Raw genomic sequence first — 5,855 nt, 5'->3', positions numbered from 1 at the left:
AGTCAGACTCAATTCTTTTGATGGGTAACAATCAAAATTTTGACATAATTATTTTGTTCAACATAGTTGAAAGATCTGGAAATTATGTGTTTGAGGAAGACACCTCTCCCCCTCAACAGTCCTAAGGGCAAGGGTTGTAACTTATGCCCAGGAGCATATAAGGTTTATATAGAAAGGGTGATTGTATAAATTTCAGAGAGGGCTCATTGAATTGGTAATGAGAAGTTCTAGTGCCTTTTTAAGATTGAGAGTGATTGGAGGGTGCATACCCCGCCCCACATGCACACACTTTATATTTTCACTAAATGTAACTTAGAAATTTTTAGATGACCAGTTGTTGCTTCAGAAACTTCAAAAAGGCTTTCAAAAACTGTCATCCTATTGACAGTTTGATCTATTATTTTATTTTGTTATTGTTCCGTTTTCTTAAGTGCCTTGTTCGTTTGTCTTTGGATTTCATCAGTCATTATGTTTCTTTCTTTGGCCAAAAATGTACTATCCAAAAACTTGTGGATTCTCAATAAACCGAAACGCAGTCAATAAATTATAATTTGTAAATACCCCACATGTAACTCCTAAATATGTTATCTAGTCTTTTCCTTAGTCGAATTAGTGTCTGAACAAATCCTGGTATTATATGAGATTTTCACACGATTATGAGATTGATAATGATGGATGATATGACTTGACGCCCTTTATCTCTGAAGTCACTTAAGCCTCTAGGCTTTTTTGTTTATGTTTTTTTAGATATGAATTACTGGAGCTTTTTCTAAGCTTGCAAGATGGGCTAATAACTTCACCAAAGTAGCCTTTGATAACGAACCCTTACGCTCATAATCCATATGTCACTGTTGCGGTAGTAAAACCAACCTAATAAAGAACAATCTTTGGGCCATAGATTCCGAAAATTTTTAACAAAAATTTGTTCTTTAAAAATGCTCAACTAAAAGAAATCCAGGAGTGGTAACTTTAATTCACTTTTAACTCGACTGTAATGTGTAGTTTCGAAATTTTGAAAAAAAAAACCTGAAATCTCTGGAAAATGGCCTCAGATCTAGAAATTGCCATGTTCAAAAACTTTTCATTGGATGTTTATAGCCTTTCTTCTCCAAATTCAGAAAATTGTCCGCACAATTGTGTATCATTTTTTTTTCTCTGTGTCCTTAGGGAATCATAGGATTAGTTTCCAGAACGTGTAGAGCTATGAGGCTGGGTAAACTCTATTTACTAAGGTATTCCTAAGGGGATTCTATGGTATAAATATGAGTTCGATTAATTGGTTAGAATGGTTCCAGATGCAGTGGATAGAAATTTCCATCAAATTGTCTAATGTCCATCATGTTATAAATTTATTGCTATGCTTACGCAATGCCTTATTTCACAATGGTATATTGCTCTGGACCTAGATTACGAAATGTGGGGTTTCGAGTTCAAGTCTTACGCTCTTGCTTTTTTCTGCGAATAGTGTCAAAGTAGGATTTATACTCTCCTCATCATCAATCAAGACCACGACTGTGAAACAAGAATATGGTTTCAAATTCATGCCAATCAGAAAACAAGTAGAAAGCAATTTTACTGACGATATGTTTTAAAACAACCTAGGGTAAATTAAAGTCCAACTCCAAGGCAAATGGCAAGAGCTGCTGATGATTAAAGCCCTTCGTATTACCAGCCGGAACGTCTTCCCGCTTCCTATACAGTGGAATAGTTGAAAAAAGAAGGAAAAAAATGCTTTGGTTGGTTTAGTTTATTACAATAGTACTATTTAATATTTATCAGACGGAAACTTATAAGTTCATAATTTAAGGATCTTGCAACAGCTTTATCATGAAGTAGGTTTTCCATTGATTTCTTGGTGCAAGATAGGTCTATCTTGGTTCAAGATAGGTCTTGAATTGTTCGCGAGAGGTCGTGGGTCCAACTTTTATATTCTAATGTTCTTATTTTGTGCATGGTGCCAAAGATGAAAATTGGTAGGAAATTCATTTTTTTTATTTCTCTTTAGCCTGTAAATTACAAAAAAATTTATGATTTCTTTCAAGAAAACTGGGGTCAAAACCAAATTCTAATTACCTCGATTCAGAACTGGTAGCTGTTCTTAAAGTAAACTTAAAAATGATTCGTAATTATTATAATCTCGTATTCTCTGCTTTTGTTCTAACCTTCTCTCCGCACAAAAGAGGCTATTTGCTAACATGCACATTTAATCTGTTGGAAATTAAAACAGGCATATATTTAACAAGAAAAGAACTACGTTTTTGAGTGAAAGTTAAGAGCGAAGTTGAAAATCGAAACGAACAAAAATGATCACGATTCAATTCCTGCGATATACTACTCTTTAGAATTAACTATACGCATTTTACTGAAACATGAAACAGAAAAGTGCAAAGATAAATCTCTTTTTATCAACTAAGGTTTCTGAATCACACTGTTATTCTTAGTTTTCTTTTTCAGTAAATGGCCAATAATTAATTTTGAATAGTAGCATGTCGCATGGGTTGAATGGAGATCATTTTTGTTCGTTTTAAGCTTCTACTTGTAACTTTTTGGCTTGTTACTTTTATTCAAAAAGGGCAGTTTTTTCGTGGTAGTCAAACAGTTCGTGGTAAAGAACTGTAGTAAGAAGCGACCCAGCTGAATAGTAAACAAAACTCTAAAAAATGGAGTTTTGATACTAAAAGATACATCAAAAGAATCGGCTTTTTATCCTGATTTTAAATATACAAGTTTCATTAAATTTAGTCTTCGTCATCAAAAGTTATTAGCCTGAGAAAATTTGTCTTATTTTTGAAAATAGGGGGACCCCCCCCCCTAAAACCTATTTTGGAAAATAGGGGGAAAGTCATAGAATCTTAACGAAAATCACACCATCGCATTCAACGCATCAGAATGCATAATTCAACGCAACGCATTCACGCATAATTCTGACAAATTAGAAAAATGAGGTATTTTTGTATTAAATCCCAACCGGACCTGGTGAAGGGGAAGTTGGGGGTGGGGCGGAACCTAAAATCTTGGAAAATGCTTAGAGTGGTGGGATCGGGATGAAACTTGGTGGGAAAAATAAGCAAGTCCTAGATAGGAGATCGACATAACTGGAACGGATCTGCTCTCTTTTGGGGGGGGGGGGGTTTCTGTTTTCCCCCTCCAACTCCCCCCCAATGTCAACAGATCTGGTAAGGATTTGAAACAAGAGCTCTGAGACCTGAGTTCCTTCTAAATATCAAATTTCATTAAGATCCGGTCACCCGTTCTTAAGTTACAAATGCCTCATTTTTTCTAATTTTTTCGAATTGGTTCAAATATAAAATAGCCTAGGCTATTTTAACAATGGATTTTTAACCAAGAATTTTTATTGTGTGTTATTGTTTATTATTTTCTTTGCTGAATACAGCCCTTAGTTATAGGGCCGAAACATTCAAATAGATTTTGTTCGTTCACTGTCTTGGGAAAAAGTCTTCATTATTCTCTCTTCTGTATTTATGGCACTTGGCATAAACCAAGTGACATATAGCAATCGCCAATTCTGTCGGTCTGTCTATCGGTCCCGGTTTTGCTACTTTAGGCACTTCCAGGTAAGCTAGGACAATGAAATTTGGCAAGCGTATCAGGGACCGGACCAGATTAAATTAGAAATAGTCGTTTTCCCGATTTGACCATCTGGGGGGGGGAGCGAGGGCTCGGTTAATTCGCAAAAAATAGAAAAAATGAAGTATTTTTAACTTAAAAGCGGGTGATTGGATCTTAATGAAATTTGATGTTTGGAATGATATTGTGTCTCAGAACTCTTATTTTAAATCCCGACCGGATCTGATGACATTGGGGGGAGTTGGAGGAGGAAAACCTAAAGTCCCGGTTTTGCTACTTTAGGCACTTCCAGGTAAGCTAGGACGATGAAATTTGGCAAGCGCATCAGGGACCGGACCAGATTAAATTAGAAATAGTCGTTTTCCCGATTTGACCATCTGGGGGGAGTGGGGGCCGGTTAATTCGGAAAAAATAGAAAAAATGAAGTATTTTAAACTTATGAGTGGGTGATGGGATCTTAATGAAATTTGATGTTTGGAATGATATTGTGTCTCAGAGCTCTTATTTTAAATCCCGACCGAGTCTGATGACATTGGGGGGAGTTGGAGGGAGGAAACCTAAAATCTTGGAAAACACTTAAAGTGGAGGGATCGGGATGAAACTTGATGGGAAAAATAAGCGCAAGTCCCAGATACATGATTGACATAATCGGAACTGATTCGCTCTCTTTGGGGTAGTGGGGGGGGGAGTAATTCTTAAAAATTAGAAAAATGAGGTATTTTCAACTTACGAACGGATGATCGGATCCCAATGAAATTTGATGTTTAGAAGGATATCGTGTCTTAGAGCTCTTATTTTAAATCCCGACCGGATCTGGTGATGGGGGCTGGGAGTTGGGAGGGGGAAACCTAAAACTTGGAAAACACTTAGAAATACTGTTTTTAAGGTAAAAAGCAAGTTGAAAACGTTTAGTTATCACTAATAAATTAATTATCGCTGCATTCCAAATATTGCTTCAGCTAATGATTTTCAAGTCTTAAAACTATTAGAGTAAGACAGATTTAGAGCAATTAGAGTAAGCTATTTTAGCATATCAATAGCACTACAAACTTAAAAGATAAGAATCGCTAGGACGAAATAGGAAAATATACTTTTATATCCTAGAAGGTATACCAAAGATAGGTAAAACGTTAAAGAATACGGTATTAGACTTTACAGTCATCACCGGTGGTGCTGATCTTTGTTTCTTGGTCCTTCTGCCAGGAAGTGCAATGGGGGGGGGGGGGGGGCTGGGGTCAGCCATCCTGTGCTTTTGCACACCCTTCCTGTTTACCTTCCCCAGATTTCTCCTGGTACCCATTTAGAACTGGTTGGACTCTGGCTGAGCTTACAGTGTCACGCCACTGACCCCCGTCCCAAACTAAATAATTGGGTACACTAGGATTCGAACCCTTGCCCTCTCAGACAAAGGATCCTGAATCTGGCACACCAACCCACTCGGCCAGGTTGGCTCCAAATCCCAAAGATAGAGAGGGTAAAAAAAACTTTTTTTTTTTATTTCCAAATGCATGAAAAGGTACAATAAAGAAATCTGCCCCCTCCCCCCAAAAAAAATCATTGACATTTTTAAGGGCTAAAAGAAAAGTGTTGGGCAGTCGTGGCATGTTCTGTAACCATTCAAGGACGATTTTCCATGGCATGATCACTCCGAAGTTTCATTTTTAGTTTAAAAATGAATTTCAATTTGATTTGATAAAATGAATCGTAATCGTTTTCTTTTATGTTCTCTATTTGATATTTTACTTATATTTTTAATGTTATTTTAAGTTTTCTCTGTGAAATTCTGTTAGTTGGACATTCGAATTCTGGTCTAATTAACATGACGAATATTAACGTAAGCCAAGATGCCAACACTTACACTTAATAAAAACCTGTGATACGGAGACCACTAGTTAAACAAAGAAAGTATTTATTGGTAAATAGGGAGTAATTTGAGAGTTGATTTTATATTTAAAAATTAAATAAAAAAAACAAGTTTTTGAAATGAAAGTAAGGAGCGACATTAAAACTTAAAACGAACAGAAATTACTCCGTATATGAAAGGGGCTTTTCCTCCTCGACACCCCGCTCCTTACGCTAAAGTTTTTTATTGTTTTAAAAAGTAGAGTTGCGAGAAAGAATCAAACTTTAGCGCAAGGAGCGGGGTGTCGAGGAGGAAAAGCCCCTTTCATATACGGAGTAATTTCTGTTCGTTTTAAGTTTTAATGTCGCTCCTTACTTTCATTTCAAAAACTTGTTTTTTTTTTATTTAATTTCTGAAAGTTTTT

Source organism: Artemia franciscana, chromosome 18, assembly GCF_032884065.1.
Source record: "Artemia franciscana chromosome 18, ASM3288406v1, whole genome shotgun sequence".
NCBI lineage: Eukaryota > Metazoa > Arthropoda > Branchiopoda > Anostraca > Artemiidae > Artemia > Artemia franciscana.
The sequence above is the reverse complement of the archived record's forward strand: the minus strand, read 5'-3'. Positions refer to the sequence as shown.